We start from the raw sequence: 19,741 nt of genomic DNA on the forward strand, positions 1-19,741 counted from the left end.
AGGATGCACCTAATCTGGCAGAGACTTCATGTGCCAAGTGGAGGGATACTGAGGGCCTGGGGGAGCATCGTTTCTTAGGAGAAGAAGAGGGAGGCTGAGAGAGAGGGACTCTGTGAAGGGAGGATTAGGAGAGGAAGCAATGTTTGGGTATAAATTTAAAAAAAGACCATGGTTGGGGGTTCTTTTGTGGGTGGACTGGAGATGAGGGATAGGTTCCCAGTTCAAATCAGACCCTAATTGGGAGAACAGGCACCAGGAGAGCCTATCTGAGTCACAGCATCATTGTGTTACAACACTGAGAAGAAAGGCGTCTTAGTAGTCAGGAGCCAAGGAATACCACAAAGTCACACCACACAAGAGACTAATAGGGAGAGACACAAGAAGGTGGCTGCCTCTGCTCAGGCAAGAAGTAGCAGGGAACTGAGCAGAAGGCAGGCTTTATGTAGGGTTTCTTGGGGGAAAGGGTGAAGCTTTCCAGGGTGGCCTGAGATTGCTGGGATTCTGTGGACTGATCCTGGGGCAAGCTCAGGGATTGGTAGGACTCTTTTCCTTGCTTGGTCTCAGACATCTGGTCAAGCCAGGATCAGGGTGTTCTTTTCTTGGCTCTAGTCTCAGGGTCAAGCCAAGGTCAGGATGTTCTTTTCTTTGGTCCTGATCAAGTCAGGGTCAGGGTATTCTTTTCTTGGTCCTAGTTTTGGGGTCAAGTCAGAGTCATGGTGTTCTTTTCTTGGCCCTTTTACCCTACACCCCTCTTAACTCCTACCTCCAAGTTCTGGGATTGCTGGTATGTGCCCACACACCCAGCTAGTTTTGTTCTTAATAATGTTGAAAGATATTTCAAGAGTACTTCTGCTTTCTGGGTGTCAAAAGCATAAGAAAGAAGGAAGACTGTGAACTTATTTTAATATTTCAGAAATATTCACTGAAATACACACATGTGTACACACACACACACACAAACACACACACTGGGAACAAGGCTGCAGCATGCTAGCTACAACCAAGTTTACTTGAGTCTTAAATAAGTTGTGGGACCAGCAAGATTGACACATGGGTAAAGGCTTTTGCTTCCAGGACTGAAGACCTGAACATTAAAGGAGAGTTAGAGGGACGGGGTAGACAAGAAGGTGCTAGAAATGATGGCTTCTTGCTTTTGGATGACATTGAGAGGAGAAATGGTAGGAAGACTTGGGGTTGGGCTTCTAAACAGGACCAATAAGTCATAGAGGAGAAGCCAGAGGCCCTGTGAAACATCCGAGCTAGGGTCCCGTTAGCAGACTTCCAGCCTTTTAAGGCTTTAGCCCCTTCTGCCCTCAAGGGATAGAGCTGTAACTTATGTTTTCTCTGTGTACTGGCAGGTTTTATGTCAATTTGACATAAGCTAGAATCATCAGAGAGGAAGGAGACTCACTTGAGGAAATAGCTCCATGAGATCCAGCTGTAAGGCATTTTCTCAATTACTGATCACTGGGGGAAAGCCCAGCCCATTGTAGGTGATGCCATCCCTGGGCTGGTAGTCCTAGGTTCTATAGGAAAAATGGTTGAGGAAGCCAGGAGGAACCAGCCAGTAAGCAGCACCCTTCCATGGCCTCTGCATCAGCTCCTACTTCCAGGTTTCTGCCCTGTTTGAGTTCCTGTCATGACTTCCTTCAGTGAGGAACAGCAATATGGAAGTGTAAGCTGAATAAACTCTTTCCTCCTCAACTTACTTTTTGGTCATGGTGTTTCATCATGGCCATAGAAATTTTAACTATGACACTCTTCGACTTGGTCTTCTGTCTTCCCAGATGGTTTGATTCTTTGTGCCAAGGAGCATGCTTGTAATCCCCTAAGTAACTACCAGCACTCCTGTTAAATTCTTGGGGTCTCTCATCGGGGATTTGAGAAGACTTCTTAAGGTTGTTCATTAGACTGAATGTCAAGGAGAAGGACTTACCAATAGCCATAATCTTCCAGTGCTCCAAGGGACCCTTTAAAGTGAGGGGACCCCTCATCAGGACTAGCATGGTATAAATCACTAATTAGCTCTTACCCTCACCAGGGGTAAGGAGGGTAAGGGAATAGCACTACAAAGGAATGAAGCACAGAGATTTCTCCTGAGAAAACCAGGGCACCACTTCTAAGTCAAGAGATGGGTCAGATGGGACCCCAAGGATGTGGTCATGTTGCTAGGCAGGAAGGTGAGAGAATGCAGGCTCCCCTCTCAGCACCCCTGGGAAAGGTCCATGGGGTAGGTTCCCCTCTGCTCGACACTCCTCATCCCACTGTGAATAGCTAAGTGTACATACTTGGGGCAAGCGGTGTAGGGAAAAGGAAGACTTGATTAACATTCTCTCTGTCTCTCAAATCATTCTTGAATTCAGGCAAAACAAGAAGCCTTACATATTGAGCTGTATAGGAAAGTGATATTCAGCTTGCTCTGGGCCTCCATTCCTGAGTGAGGCCAGTCTTCCTGACTCGGCAGGGAGAAAGGAGAACAAAACAGCCAAAGAGCATATGCATTGTGGGTATTATTGATCTCACGGTATAAAGCTCTTCCTCAATTTTCTACTTACACTCATTTGAAACCAATTCACAGACACGGTAGATTGCTGCCCTGTCCTGTGTTTTCTGTGAGGTAAAGTGCAGTGGAAACTTCTGGTTTCTTTGGAAAGTCACTTAGGGGGTTGCAAGCATGTTCCTTGGCACAAAGAGTCAAAACGTCTGGGAAGACAGAAGACCAAGTTGCAGAGTGTCTTAGTTAAAGTCCATGATGTCAAGTGATGCTTTGTTTGGGACACACAAGTGAAAGGATGTTTTGCTATAGCAAACACAGGAAAGGATGCATGGTGTTTGGAAGGAATATAAATATGACCCCACAGACAGTAGAAGGTCGAGCTGTCTGGTTTCAAAATAAAGGTTCAAACTTCCCCTCCGGCCCATCGAGCATTGGTTTGCTTTGCTCTGCCTCACTAGTCTTCACTAATAGCACTCACACATGGGTTCACCTTACATTGAGTTGCTGAGCTTTGCTTGGGGTGACGTCATAAAAGGAAACTCACCAAAGAACTTCCCAGGAAGTTTTTGTGGCTTCTTGCTGCTTCTTTGGCTTTGGGCCGGTTGGTGAGCCTCACAGCTTCTTCTGGATTGAACTGGTTCATGTGTGGTGTCACTGAGCGGTCTCATCTGAAGCTGCTGATTCATGTTTGGTGTTTGCTAGTGGACTGGACTGAGAACAATGAAGATTGGTCTTACCTCCTAAGAACTGTTTCTAAACAGGTCCACTTCCCCCGTGTCCTTAATAGCTGTTCTCTTCACCGACCTCTGATGGGCTAGAGGGGAGTTTGAACATTTATTAAAGTAGATTGGGAAAAATCTAAACCTACAGTTAACCTTGGAATTTATCAAATATCATAGTACAACAGTATCTACACAAGCAATATTAATTTATTGTGTGTGTAGTTTGGATTCAATCTCCTTTTATAAAAACTGTGGTAACAGCACAACCCTCCAATCCAAGTGACGCTGTGACATCAGCTGGGCCTGCTCGGGAAAGATCATCATGGCTAGAGTTATTGACTGGTGGTTTATTAATGCTGCTATATTTCATAAGATGACTGGATGTTTTTCCAGAATGAAAAGGAAAACTGGAAGCTTAAGGAAGCTAAAAAAGGGGGCTGGGGATTTAGCTCAGTGGTAGAGCGCTTACCTAGGAAGCACAAGGCCCTGGGTTCGGTCCCCAGCTCCGAAAAAAAGAACCAAAAAAAAAAAAAAAAAGGAAGCTAAAAAAGGTCTGAGTAAGTTGCGTAAGATATACCAAAGGGCAAAGTTCATTGATATCAAATTTCTGCTTAAATCAATAGTTATTGATCTATTCTCCATAACAATTACAAGGACAATTTTAAGTGTTCAGTTTTTAGTAGTTAGAAGTGCCAGACTGGTGTAACTGACCTCCTCGGTGTTCAATAACCATTCTTGAAAGCTATACTAACGTGGTCACGGAACAGACCCCCAGACCTTAGCAAACTGACCTCACTTTGCAAGTACTGTCTAGACCTTAAAACTCAGCACGCAGACAGCACCACCACCCAAAATAAAAGCAAAACCTAATCCTTCAAAGTCCATAGCTCTGGGGCAGTCCCCCTTAATTTTTTTTTTGGCGTCTGTAGTTCCATTTCTGGATAACCTTTTTATTAACTAAACTACGTCAACCCCGGATATATTTTTGTGTTTAAAAGCTCACCCTGAGAAAGGCTTAGTGCTACACTGGAATTTCAAACAACCAGTGTAGTTGCCAGTTGGCTAATAAGTAGTTTCTATTGGCTTAAACCCATGTCCAAGTAGTCTTCTCTGTTAGACACCCCACAGCAGTCAGAGGAATAAAAGGAAGGATATCTTTTCTTTTATCCCTCAAGGTGAATTATACCCTTATTGAAAAAATATGCCGGGGTTGGGGATTTAGCTCAGTGGTAGAGCGCTTGCCTAGCAAGCACAAGGCCCTGGGTTTGGTCCCCAGCTCCGAAAAAAAGAAAAAAAAAAAAAGAAAAAGAAATGCCTATACATCCCAGAATCTCTTCTCTCAAGGCAGCTATTTGCTGATCATTTTTTACTGCTAAGGCTGGGTACTTTTCCCCCCTGAGTTCTAACGTTCTAACTTTAAAAGTGAATTTCCCATTTTATCTCTTCACTGAATACCATCCCAAGTTCAAAGCCTGCTTGCTTGACACTCTGGGCTTTCTCACTGTTTCTCTGAAACTCCCTATTGTTCTGATTTTTCTATAAGAGCTTGCAGACCTCTGTTGTTCATCCTAACTAAGCTGCCGGGACTTGTTTTTTGCCTATTCTTTATTTTTCTCTCAAACTCTAATTCAATGGTTCTCACGCTTTCTTCTGAGTCAGTTTTAAAGTTCTTTATCGACAACGCTAATGTTAAGGCCTAGGTAACTGTTACCTGGTTAATTTGCCATGTTGTGCTGTTACTAATATTATAAGGACACTTTCTCATACATTGTTTCTGCTGATAGGAAGAAACTTTCTCCTGCCCAAGTTGATTGCATATTTTGTTCTGTTCTGTGGTCTTAGAAACCAATAACCACAGAAGTCAGTTGTAAGTCAGAACTGCTTTGTATATAGTTAGCCACAATAAGCTTGGACCTGAGCTAACCACCCAGCAGCACTTCCTGCATCTGTGTATAAGCTTTTATAGTATTTGCTTTTATAAGCTGCCCCTGGGATGGACCCCAACATAAAAGAGACACCTGTGCCAATATAAGAAACTGTTGGGGTTGGGGATTTAGCTCAGTGGCAGAGCGCTTGCCTAGCAAGCGCAAGGCCCTGGGTCCAGTCCCCAGCTCGGGGTGGGGGATGGGGGGTGGGGGGTAGAGGGGTGGGAGGGTGGGGGGTGGGGTATGGGGGTGTGGGGTGTGGGGTGTGGGGGGGACTGTCTGGGCCAAGATGGCGCCAAAAGCAAAGGAAGCTCCTGCCCCTCCCAGAGCCAAAGGCAAAGAAAAAGGCCTTGAAAGCTAAGGAAGCAGTGCTGAAAGGTGTCCACAGCCACAAAAAGAAGATCCGAAAGTCATCCACTTTCCGGCGGCCCGAAACCCTGCGGCTCCAGAGGCAGCCAAAATATCCCCGAAAGACTGCACCCAGGAGAAACAAGCTTGACCACTACGGTATCATCAAATTCCCACTGACCACTGAGTCGGCCATGAAGAAAATAGAGGACAACAACATGCTTGTGTTCACTGTGGATGCCAAGGCCAACAAGCACCGGATCAAACAGGCGGTGAAGAAACTCTATGACATGATTTGGCCCAAGTCAATACCCTAATAAGGCCTGGCAGAGAGAAGACGGTGTATGTCGCCTTGGCTCCTGACCGTGATGCTAGATGCTGCCAACAAGATTGGGATCATCTAAACAGTCCAGAGGGCTAATTCTAAATGCACACTGTTTTCGCCATTAAAAAAAGAAAAAGAAAAGAAAAGAAAAAAATAAAAGAAACTATCCTGAATAAGACTTCTGTTTTAAGTAGGGGCCAAGTAAAGTTTAAGAACCTCCCTGGGAACTGACATCTTACTTGGCAAGTATATGGGTAACTGACATCCTGGTTGGCAAGTTAAAACGGGAATGTTAGCCCTGCCACAGTTGAATGCCCGAACCAATGGGAGCAGGATAAGTGTACGACAGACGCGCTCCTAAGGAAGTCCACTATCCCTAAATCCTGATTGGTGGAATAACTTGGCACAGATGTTTGTAGGTCTCGGGCTTAGAATCCCTACAGTATCTTAATGTCACAGTCAAGCTTCCAAGTCTAGCCTATGTCCCTAGGATGTGGTGTTCAATAACCAGCTCTGTTTGACAGAGATTGGTGTCTGAGTGGTTTGTGAGGGATTCCCAGACTGAGAAGCTACAAAAGGGAACTTCAATTCCCCTGTAGCACAGTCAGCCTTTTTGTTTGTTTCGTTTTCGATTCTTGTTTCCAGTGTAGCTCCTGCTACACTTTCTTAACTAGAATTGTTTGGTGTGAGCCAATCACAAGACTGAGAGGTTTTTCCTGAGTTATGGTTAAGGAGCCGGTGTGGTGGGGTAATTGTGGGGCTTCTCCTACCTGAGATCCCGTCTGAGTCACCTGACCTTGAATGCCTTTGTTATCTCCTTGTAGATTAAACAGAAGAAATAATTGAAACAGGTCATGATCACATATGTTCTGAGTCTGTTGTGAAGCACATTGTCAGTGCAAAAGTCTATGAAGAGGACCATCTTCAAGGCAGACAGGGTGCAGGAGAAAGGCCATTTTGTTTCTTCTCATCTTTTCTTTCCATCCCTCCACTGTTTTTGCTTGCTTGCTTGCTTGTTTGCTTGATCTCTCTCTGATTGGCTTTGGACTCACCATCCTCCTGCCTCAGTATTACTATTGCTAAGAGTATGGAGTGAGCCACTACGAGTGCTTCATTTGCCTGGCGACCGCGTAGTCTATTCAAATGGCCATTTTATACGTGGTATACTTATTCACACCCCACACTTAACTCTTTCTTACTTTCCTCTGCAATGTTGTTAAGTTCACTGAGACTTTCTGCAGGTTGGGAAAGAGCTCTACAACAGAACCAATCTCCATCCCAAGCCAAATATTTTAATGTCCCATTTAACATATGGCTCTAATACTGTCATTGGAGTTAGGGTTAGAGTCTGCACAGGGAGACTCAACCACACGTCCTCAGTATGTCAACTTAACCAGATGTAGGTGGATTGCTGTTAGTTCAAGGCCAACCTGGTCCAGATATCAAGTTCCAAGCCAGTCAGAGCCACACAGTGAGACTCTATCTCAAGTAAGTAAGTAAATAAATAAATAAGTTAGTAAGCAAATAAAAAATAAATAAATAAGACTAGAGAGATAGCCCAGTGGTTAAGAGCACTGGCTGCTTATCCAGAAGACCCAGGTTCAGGTCCCAGCACCTGCATGGCAATTCACAAATGTCTCTAACTCCAGTCCCAGGGGCTCCAACACCCTCTTTTGGTCTCCATGAGCACATGGTGCACAGACATACATGCAGGCAAAGTACTCATACATGTGAAAGTAAATAAATACATTAAAGAGAAAAAATAATGGTACAAAGCAGTGAAGAGGAGCTCCAATGTGGCCCTATCAGTTGGGAAATCTCCCTGGCACCTTGCTCCTCTGTTTGGCACAGGGCTTCAGTTTTTCTTCTTTACAAAGTATAAAATTCTTGGGGGGCCAATTTATTGGGGGTACATCTTTTTAATAATCTGATAGCCAAAGAAGGAAAACAGGTGTCTCTGTAGAGCAGTTTCATTCCTGCCATTCCTGGTATTGGTTCCAAAACCAAAATACAGGAAAGCTCAAAGTAGACACATTTTCGGTTTCTTTTTGCTTGAGGAAACAACAGAGAAAAAATTTCCATCTTAGAAGCAAGTATTCCAGTTTTCAAAACCCATTTTGTTATTTCTCAGAGATAACAGTCTGGCTGTGTGTTAAGCATCTGTCTTACCCAACAATCAGGTAAGGACCCCTGACTTACGTTACAACTTCAAAGTGTGTCTTAAACCAGGTCTATACCAAGTTTAAATTCTGTGAACCCCAACTACCACAGAGAACCTGACTTCATAAAATAATGATGGCTCAGTTATCTTCGGGCTGATAATCCCAAGAATTTTGTGCAGGGTAACCCCCAACAGATGATTCGTTGCTGCTCAAACATGCCGGTTCAGCAAGAGGGAAGCCTCATTGGCTCCTTTCCTCAGCATACAACTATGGATGTAAAAAACACCACTCTCATCTAGAATGCAACACGAGATAGTGTTAGGGAGCAAAGACTGAGGATTGAGCCCTGCACCACCATCAGCTTTGAACTCTACTCCCCATTCCCAGGGTAACACTAGAAAGGAAATTGTCAACCTTACCATAACTTCTTAGGCCTGCTGGTCGAAAGAATGGAATATCACTGGTCCTGAGTGGAGGCAGGATATTTTGATCTGCCCCGAAGAGTACAACAAAAATACATTCTTATCTTCTTTTATAAGAGTTAATTCTGCTAGGCTTGTCAATCATCTAGCTAGGAGACCACTCCTCAAGAAAGATGGTTCAACCCAGGACATGCTAAGGAGGAGGGAAGAATTATTATTCCCTTACACGCAATGTACTTATCATTCTCTGACTTTTCCTTTTTCTCTCATCTCTTTTTCTGGCCTGAATCCTAAGAATGCTTTCCAGGCATCCTGGGATTTCTCATTTATCCCTGGTATCCCCTCCTACTTCTCTCATGCAAGTACCTGCCTCACGTGGCTCTTGCTCTCCTTCATTGCTGAAGCTGCCTGTCTTTTGGGTCCCTGCATTAGCTACTTTCAAGGGTGTCATGAAATACTATAGCTAAAAACAACTTACAGAAGAGTTTATTTTAGCTCATGGTTCTAGAAGGCTTGTACCATCCATGGCAGGGAAGGCATGGCTGACTGCATAGTTTTCCATAAACAGCAGAGAGACCAAACAGGAAGTAGGGTAAGACCATGAGCCTTCAGAGTCCACCCTCAGTGATGTAGTTTTTCCAGTAAGACTTCATCTCCTAAAGGTTTTGTAACCTTCCCAGCAGGAACCAAGTGTTCATATATGACAGCCTATGGGAGGTTTTCTCATTCAAACCACCTCAGATCCTGATATCAAGGGTGTGTGGTTATCCCTCTTCTCTCTTCCAAACAAGTGCTCTGATCATCAGCTTGCCTGCTCTGCAGTTTTCCTCTCCGACTAATAAATTGTCTTCTTTCTGAATTCCTTCTGAATTCTTTAATTAATGTGACTAAGAATGTGTAGTACTTGTTTTTCCTCTTGCTGTGATAAAATGCCACTGTCATTGAAATCAGACCTTTGGAGAACTCAAGCTTCTTATGACTATGGATCTAGTTGAGCCAATGCTCTGAGGACTGGGTCCAATCCATAGTTTCTAACATCACTAATGGATGATCCAGAATCATTTTTGACCTTTTCTATTATGGGTGGGTTAGAATTTTAGCCTACTTAACTGGGTGTGGGGGGTGGTCATAAGTAAGACTTCCATACAGCATGTTTACAGAGGAACTTGTAAGGTTAGAACTGCTATTTTGCAAGTGTCTATTCTCAAGATAAGGAGAGGGGAGGGGTGTTATCTGAGGCAGGAGGTGAGATTGCAGAATTGCAGTGTGAGTTTTAGTCAAAAGTACAATTAAAATTTAACTCTTTCTAACCTCCTCATCACCATGACAAAAAGGCATCTTGTGGAAGAGTTTATTTTGGCTTATGGTCCCAAAGGCATTGTCTATCATAGTGGGTAAAGCCATGGCAGTCAGCAGTAGGCCTGGCGGCTTCCTGATACAGGAAGCTAAGAGCTCACATTTTCAACCGGCACAAAGCCGAGAGAGGTGAACTGTAAATGGGGCAAGGTTATAAACGCTCAAAGCCCAGCCCTTCTTGCAAGGATGCATTACCTCCCCAGTCACCAGCCAGAGACCAAGTGTTTGGATACTCGAGACTACGGAGACAGTTATCTTTTAAACCTTTACAAAACCAGAAAGAGGGAATCCAAATTCTCCAAAATAAAGATAATTTATTCTGAAGCCAATTATGAATGTCGGATGTCACCAAATACTACGCTTCAATGTGCTAACAGTTCCACAGACATAGAACAAAGAAAGCTATAATTCATTTCTTTTCTTTTCTTTTTTTTCTTTTTTTTTTTTTTCAGAGCTGGGGACAGAAGAAAGCTATAATTCAAGACACTTCTTTTCAAATCCACTAATGGGGAACATCAGACAGATTGTATAGCACAGCAGGGAAATCTCTGCTAGGGAAGCTTCCAGACCAGCAACTTTCCAGCCTCTCTACAATCACTAAAAAGCTAATCAAGCTATTCATGGTGGCTCATGCCTTGAATTCCCAGCATTTAGGAGGAATTCAAAAAGATCTAAGCAGTTAAGTAGCCTTGTAGAAAGTTCAATACAGTAGAAGGTGTGATAACTTTCTGGGAATTTTAATTCACATAAGCAATTTAGAATAATCAACATGTCTTTGGAAGATTATGAAAAACCTAAATTTCTCTCATAGAAAGGTTTGTGGGTTTTCTCTCTTCTGGCTTTATAGTCTCTGAATTCTGCTTCTTATAGTAAGTGTGTTTGTTGCAGGGTGAGTGTTTAGGCAGGAGTCAGCATTGCTTGTCTTACTGTCCAATTTGATCATCTGTTTGTTTAGTAATATACATCTCCATCTCAAGCTTTCTGCTCATACTCACTTCTCCAACTGTCTTAGTTACTCTTCTATTGCTGTTAAGAGATGCCATGACCAAGGTAACTTATAGAAGAAAAACCTTATTGGGGGCTTACAGTTCAGAGTGTTAGGGTCCATAATCATCATGGCATTAGGCAAGCTGGCCTGGTGCTGGAGCAGTAGCTGAGAGCTTATGTCTGAGCCCCAAGAATAAGGCACATATTGATCCATCCATTCATCCATCTATCTGCGCACGCACGCACACACACACACACACACACACACACACACACACACACACTCACACACACTGAGAGTGGCATAGGCTTTTGCAACCTCAAAGTCTACCTCAACAACAAGGTCACACCTCCGAATACTTCTCAAACAGTTCTACCAACTGGGAACCAAGCATTCAAACTTATGAGCCTGTGGGGTCCATTTTCATTCAAACTACGACACTAATCAATTCTAATTTGAGCATCCTTTTGTGATATAAACTTGGCTTCACAGCTATAAGAACAGTTTTATAAATCGGTTAGTCATTGTGCAGTAGAACAAAGAGTCCTCATCCTCTGCCACTGCTTTTCTTCGGGTGCCCATTTGGGTATAGGATTCGACATCCTCATTGCCTGCAGATGGCTTTTCCACCCTAGCAAACTGCACACAGTAATTATCGTGTTAGCCGTTCACAAGGCTGAGGTCCCCGTTCTACTCCACTCATCTGCATGACCTGAGAGTTACTGTGAGGAACAGAGCATTGAATTCAGTTTGGAATGCTCAAAACAAACATGGCGAGTGGCACATATCCTAATACCACTCTGAGAGATTCGAATGTTCTATTAATTCAACACATGCTATCTAGCTGAATTCAAGCAATCCAGAATCTCTCTTCACAACAGAACCATAGTACAACATGACAGTCAAACCCAGCTCCTGGATTTTATATTTTTATATATTTATACTATTTATATATAGTTTTATTAGGAAGACAGGGATTCCCATTCAAATATAATTTTTCCCCATTGCTCCCTGTACCAAGAAGCCGTGGAACGCACAGGTAGATTTTAGCAGCTTAGAAACTCACTGTCACCTCAGTTAAGGTCTAAACTTGGGGTTGTTCATTGTTCTACCAAATTTCTAGCAAGGTGGTGAGGTTGTTTGACTAGTGGAGGCTTATATCCTTTAAGCTCAATATCAGAGAACCTTCAGCCCTTTGGCTTTGAGAAAAGATATTCAACTTGAGTCCCCCACTCTCCTACCCTCCGCAGTCTCATTACTGTTCTTCCTTCTCACCTAGTACTGTTAGTGCCAAGCACACTAGCACACTCTCACATGCTTCTGTGATTTCCTGGGCTTCCTCACTGTGGGGTTTACAGGATGGTGTATTTCCGTACTTCCGTATTTTTTCTGTCTATACAGGAACTTCTATGAATAGAGATTCGGAACCAGACAGATCTGAGTTCAACAGCTGAATGGAACCACTTGCTAGCCATATAGTCTTTGTCATTTTTTAAAAAAAAGTTTTCTAACAGTATATCTCTAAATTTATAAAATGAAGGCATGACACCAGTCACTTGGAGTTCAGGCTAGGCAAGATGATGTGTGGATAAAATGCTTAACGCAGTTCCCCGCCACTTACATGACATTGTGGCAGAAGGGTTGAGAGTAGGGTCAACATTAGCACACAAAGTATATGACGAGCAACCGTTTCCCACCAAGGCGGCTATGAAAGAGGCAGGTGCAGGAAAAGTGCACTTTACACAAATGACCCGTGAAAGTCCACTCTGCCGGTACAGGAACCACTGAGTGCCTGAGCTTTCAATCAGGTCTCTGGTCTACTTCCTTGAAAGCGCTCTCTTTCTTAACAGATTATCTCTGTTGCTCTGTCACTGTCCATGTGTCCCTCCATGTCCAAGAACCTGGACATCCCGGCAAGTACCTCCCCACACTCTAGTCCTCACCTGAACAATATTACCTATTTTTATCTCCCAGAGACAACGGTTACGTTACATGATGTCATACTAGGCTTCTCTTCACTGTATGCATTAAGTGTGTCGAGTCTTGGTGATGTCATTTTTGAAGGAGAAAAAAATCCTGAGGGGAAGAAGATCAGTGTTAAAGAACCATAATTAAAATTACTCAGCTTTACTCAGTGTGAACAACTTAGGAGATGTGTTATGGGGAAAACCCTAAGAAAAATTATGCAATCAGATAATTTTTATCTTGTGCTTATAATAATGTTGACTTTTGGCCTGGTAGCAGGTCCCGGTGAGCTGAGTTTAGTCCCTGAAACTAGCAGTAGAAGCAGAGAATTAACCCTGGAAAGATGCCCTCTGACTTGCACATCTGAGCCCTGGCACCGCCCTTGGTGACACTTCCCAGTATCCTTTAGTATTTGTCCTCAGCTAGAACAGGAAAGGGATGTAAGGCAGGAAGTGGTTTGAATTCCTCAATTTGAACACCCAGCATAAATCAAAACTGCTCTAACAGTCCCTAACCTCCTTCCTCTTTTTGTCAACATACTTTAAAAAATGTCCTTGGCATCCGAAGACTTTTGGTTTTTTAATAGAAGTTTCAATCATGTTGAAATACAGAGAAGACTGTAACTGCTCTCCGAGTGCCCATCACGTGCAGTTTCCATAGCAAGCAGCGTTCTGCCCATCACGTCCTCTTCCCGCCCCATGTTTTCCTCCCCATTTTGTTATCTTAATTTTAACTTTCCATTTACTATCTATTGTATGTTGGTCATATCCCGCATACCCTTCCCTCTCCTCCCTAATTCATATTCATTCCCTGTGTTCCCCTAGACAGTCTTAATTCCTTTATGTCATGTATTCATAAATAATTTTATATCTCTATAAAACATAGAAACCACAAATAAGAGAAAACAAACAACTTTTTTCCTTCTGATAATTTGCTTAGTATGAGCATCTCCAGTTGTACCCATTTCCCTGCAATGACATGACTTCGCTCTTCTTTATGGCTGAAAAGCATTCACTGTGTATGTGCACTACACTTCCTCATTCATTCTTCTGTTGTTGGTTCCACAATCTAGTTACCATGAAGAGTGCTACGTTTGCTGCATTGTGTAATTATTTTTATAATTAATATTTAATTATATATTACATTTATATATTCTATAATTAGTTACTTAATTCACGATTTAATATTTTAACCACATTTATTCATTTAGTAAGTGTGTCAGTATACATGTGCCGTGGAGTGCGTACAGAAGTCAGAGGATGGGGTTGGGGATTTAACTCAGTGGTGGAGCGCTTGCCTAGAAAACGCAAGGCCCTGGATTTGGTCCTCAGCTCCGGAAAAAAAAAAAAGTCAGAGGACAACTTGCACAGGTTGGTTCTTTTCTTCTACTAAGGGGGTCCCGGTTACCAAATTCAGGTTGTTAAGATTTGGCATCAAGCAGCTGAATCCACAGGAAGAAAAAGAAACAATCCAAGTTTTATGCTGTTGTTTTGAGACAGACTTCAGTGTTTCCTCGGTGGGCCTTGAGCTGTTTAGGACCAAGGATAAACTTGAAGTCCTTATCCTTCAACTTCTATCTGTGGAGTAGCTGAGATTACAGAGACTCTTCACCTCTGCGGCCATCCCACGTCCTAGGCTCACTCAGGACCTGGATCAACTCTAACCAGCCTGTGTGAGTTCAGAGAACGCTGACCCGCGACTCTCGGGTCCTGTGTACTCCCAGCACACATACCTTGGAGACCTTGGTCTCTGTAGTCAGACCTACCCAGGAAACATACCTCATGCCCATATTCCATATGCTCCCAAGCTTCTGAGAGCAGAGATTGTATGAAACACCACCACTGGAGCCCACACAACAGGCACTCTGGCTCCTGAGGTCAGAGGTGAACCCCAACATACTGTAGACCACTCTGTGAGGTCGAAGGCCAAACTCTACCTACAATTGGAGAATATCTCAACTAACACACCTATAGATCGTCGCTGAGTGTCGCTAAGACTGAGCCTCAGAGAACACTTAGCCAAGCCAAGACAAAAGAACAGCAAATGAGATGGGTCAGGGACCCAGATGGGAGAAAGGACTGGTTCTGAAAGTTGTTCTGACCTCCACACACGTGCCATGGTGTGGAAACAACCCACACATGCACATGTGCATGTACACACATACACACACACACACACACACACACACACATGAGAGAGAGAGAGAGAGAGAGAGAGAGAGAGAGAGAGAGAATAAATAAAAATTAATTATTTTTTTTCTTTTAAAAGACACAGCCAGCAGAGGTTAGTTGCTAAGTCCCTGACCTCCATTGTCTGACTCTAGGCTTACCCCTGATGTCCTGCGTGGAGGGGAGGGGACAGGAACAACCAACTTGGAACCCTTGCCCACCAATCCCTCACCATTCAGGTCTGCCTGAGGGGTAGCCAGCAAAGGTGAGAATGAATCCAGGCTAGCCGCCGACCTTCTTTTTGACCAGGTTCCATGTATCTAGTTTTATATTGAGATCTTTGATCTGTTTGGGGTTGAGTTTTGTTCAGGGTGATAGGTATGAATCTATTTACATTCTTCTACATGCACATTCAGTTTGACCAGCGACATTTGTTGAAAATGCTGCCCCCCCCAACCCTAGGGTATATTTCTGGCTCCTTAATTTAAAAACAAACAAACAAACAAACAAACAACCCGGTTGAGGGATGGGGCCATCCACTCATCTCCAAACTTTTAATCCAGAATGGCTTCTGTCTAAAGGAAATGTGGGGACAATGTGTTAAGCAGAAACTGAAGGAAAAGAGACTGCCCCACCTGGGCATCCATGCCATATACAGACACCAAACCCAGACAGTATTGCAGATGCCAAGAAGTGCTTGCTGACAGGAGCCTGATACAGCTGTCTTCTGAGAGGCTCTGCCAGAGCCTGACAAATACAGAGGCAGATGCTCGCAGCCAACCATTAGACTGAGCATGTGGTCCCCAGTGGAGGAGTTAGAGAAAGGACTGAAGGAGCTGAAGGCGTTTGCAACCCCTTAGGAAGAACAACAATATCAACCAACCTGACCCCCTGGGAGCTCCAGAGACTAAACCACCAACCAAAGAGTACACATGGAGGGACCCATGTCTCCAGCCACATATGTAGCAGAGGATGGTCTTGTCGGGCATCAGTGGGAGGGGAGGCCCTTGGTCCTGTGAAGGCTCAATGCCCCAGTGTAGGGGAGGTGGGAGTGGGTGGGTGGGTGGGGGAGCATCCTCATAGAAGAAGGAAGAAGGGGATGGGATAGGGGGTTTCTGGAGGGGAAACTGGAAAAGGGGAATAAATAAATAAAATAAGTAAAATAAAATGTCTGATTTTTAATAGAGAAGGTGTCCATAGGTGTGTGGATTTATGTCTGGGTCTTGAATTAGAGTCAATGAATCAATACGTCTCCTTTTATGCCAGTACCATGGAGTTTTTATTACTGTAGATTTGTAATACAACAATACAATTCGAGATCAGGAATGGTAAGACCTCCAGCAGTGTTTTGTTTGTTTGTTTTTTGTTTGTTTATTGTTCAGGATTGTCTTAGCTATCCTGAGTTTTTTATGTTTCCATGTGAAGCTGAAAATTGTCCTTTGAAGATCTGTGAAGAATTGTTTCAGTCTTGATGGGGATTGCACTGAATCTGTAGATTGCTTTTGGTAGGATGGCCATATTTACTATGTCATTCCTACAGACCCATGAGCATGGGAGATCTTTCCATCTCCTAACATTCTTCAATTACCATACAAGCTTCTCACTTGCTTGATTAGAGTTATCCCAATATATAATTTTTATTACACAAGAATATTGTGAAAGATGTTGTTCCCGTGATTTCTTTGTCAATACTTTTGTCATTTGTCATTTGTCTGTAGGAGGGATTTTTGTGTGTGTGTGTGAATTCATTTTATACCCAGCTATGTTGTCGAAAGCGTTTATCAGCTGTAGGAGTTTCCCAGTGGACTTTTTAGGGTTATGGACATATATCAGATCATCTGCAACTAAGGATACTTTGACTTCTTTTTAATTTGCATCCCCTTGATCTCCTTAGTTGTCTTGTTGCTCTAGCTAAGACTTCAGGTGCCATATTAAATAGGTATGGAGAGAGTGGACAATCTTGTCTTATTCCTGGTTTTAGTGGAGTTCTTTTAGTTTCTCTCCATTAAGTTAATGCTGCTTATGTGCTTGCTGTAAACTGCCTTTATTATGTTGAGGTATGTCCCTTGAATCACTAATCTCTCCAGGACTTTTATCATGAAGGGGTGTTGGATTTTGTCAAAGGCGTTTTCTGCACCTATTGAACTGATCATGTGGGGTTTTTTTCCTTTCAGTTTATTTATATGGTGGATTACATTTATTGATTTTCATATATTGAACCATTCCTGTGTCTCTGGGATGAAGCCTACTTGATCATAGTGGATGATCTTTTTGATGTGTTCTTGATTTTGGTTTACAATTATTTTATTTATTTATTTATTTACTTTTAAACTTGACTATGTGTATCTATCTGAGTGTATGTCTGTGTACCATGTTTGTGCAGGAGCCTTTGGACTTCAAAAGAGGAGTCAAATCCCCTGGAACTGGAGTTACAGGCTAAACTGCTATGTGGGCTGGAAACCAAACCCAGGTCCTTTGGAAGAAGCAGCCAGTGCTCCTGACCTCTGAGACATCTCTTCAACTCCAAAGGTATTGAGTATTTTTGCATCTATGTTTGTTAAGGGAAATTGGTTTATAATTCTTCTTCTTTGTTAGGTCTATATGTGGTTTGTATATCAAGGTGAATGTGGTCTCATAAAATGAACTGGGCAGGTAGGATGCAGGGTGTTATTTCAAAGTTTTTGTATTTATAGAAATTTGCTTTCGTCCAAGTATGTGATCAATTTTAGAGAAAGTTCCATGAAGTTTAGAGAAGGTATACTCTTTTGTGTTTGGGTGAAATGTTCTGTAAATATCTGTTAGGTCCATTTGGTTTATAATGTCTGTTAGGTGTAGCATTTCTCTGTTTGACTGTTGTCTGGATGACCTGTCTCTTGGTGAGAATGGAATGTGGAAGTCTCCCACTATCAGTGTATGTTTTAGGGTTTTACTGCTCTAAACAAACACTATGACCAAGTAACTCTTACAAAGGGGCTGGCTCACAGGTTCAGAGGTTCAGTCCATTATCACCAAAGCAGGAACATGGCAGCATCCAGGCAGGCATGGCATAGGAGGAGCTCAGAGTCCTACATTTATCTAAAGATGGGCAGCAGGAAACTGTCCTTGAGGGAGCTAAGGAGAGTCTCAAAGCCCATCCCCAAAGTGATGCTCTTCCTCCATTAAGGCCACACCTCCTAATAGTGCCACTTCCTGTGGGCCAAGCATATCCAAACCACCACAATATGTGAGGGTCAATATTGATTTAAACAGTAGTAGTGTTTCTTTTACAAACTTGGGTGCCCTTGTGTTTGGGGCATACATGTTAAGACTTAAAATGTTATCTTGGCAGATTTCCCCTCAGTTGAGTATATAGTATCTTTCCCTATTTTTTCTGATTAGTTTTGGTTTGTAGTCTTTTTTGTTAAATATTATAATGCCTATACCAGCTTGTTTCTTAAGTCCATTTCTTGGAATTTTTTTCCAACCTTTACCCTGAGGTAATGTCTATCCTTGATATTGAGATGTGTTTCTTGGATGCAACAAAAGGATAGATCCTGATTTTGCATTCATTCTGTTATTCTGTGTCTTTCTATTGGGGAATTGAGTCCATTGATATTGAGAAATATCAAGGAGTAGTGATTGTTGATTTCTGTTATTTTGTTGTTGGTGGTGGTGGTGGTGGTGGTGGTGGTGTGTGTGTGTGTGTGTGTGAGTGTGTAATTTTGCTGGTCTGAGATTATTTATTCTCTGTGTTTTCATGACTGTAGTTGAAGTTTTACTTCTAGCATGTTCTGGAGGGTTAGATTTATAGATAAATATTGCTTAAATTTGGCTTTATCATGGAATATTTTATTTTATTCATCTGTGTTGTTTGAAAGTTTTGCTTGGTATAGTAGTCTGAGCTGGCATCTGTGGTCTCTTAGAGTCCTCAGCACATCTTCCTAGATACTTTTGGCTTTTATCATCTCTATGAGAAATCAGATAAAATTCTAATAGATCTGCCTTTATATGTTACTTGGTCTTTTTTCCTTCTATTTTTTAATATTCTTTCTTTGTTCTGTACATTCAGTATTTAGATTACTGTGCATTGAGGGGACTTTCTTTTCTAGTTCAATCTATTTGGTTTTTTATATGTTTCTTATAACTCTATGGGCATCTCCTTTACATTAGAAAATTTTTCTTCTATTATTTTGCTTAAAATATTTCTGGACCTTTGACCGGGGTTTCTTCTCCTTCCTCTCTTCTTCTATTTTATGGACAGTTTTGGTCTGTTCACAGTGTCCCAGATTTCCTGGGTGTTTTGTGTCAGATTTAACATTTTCTTTGACTACTGTATCCATTTTTCCTTTTGCATCTTCAACATCTGAGATTCTCTCTTCCATCTTTTGTATTCTGTTGGTGAAGCTTGCCTCTATAGTTCTTGCTTGAAATCTAAATTTTTTATTTCCAGAATTCCCTCAGCTTGAATTTTCTTTATTGATTCTCCTTGCTTTTTCAGAACCTGAACATTTTTATTCATTTCCTTCCACTGTTTGTTTGTATTTTTCTGGACTTTACTAAGGGATTTCTTCATTTCCTCTACTATCTTCTTAATAGCTATTTTAAGGTCTTTTTTGGTGTGTGTTCCAGCTATGCTGAAATACTCAGGCCCTGCTGTAGTAGTATTGCTAGGTCCTAGTGGGGACACACTCCCCTGGCTGTTATTGATCGTGCTTTTATATTGGTATCCATGCATCTGGAATTGGGAAGATTATAGTTGTGGGTGCTGATATCTGGTTTTGTCTTTGTCAGGTGGGTGTTTTGTTCCTTGGTTTTTGTTTCCTCTCTAGATTTTAGAAAAGTCTGATAACTGTGAGTGGTCTGGTAGGAAATTTTCTGTGGAGT

The sequence above is a fragment of the Rattus norvegicus genome, chromosome 15, assembly GCF_021556685.1.
Source record: "Rattus norvegicus strain SHRSP/BbbUtx chromosome 15, alternate assembly SHRSP_T2T, whole genome shotgun sequence".
Classification (NCBI taxonomy): Eukaryota; Metazoa; Chordata; class Mammalia; order Rodentia; family Muridae; genus Rattus; species Rattus norvegicus.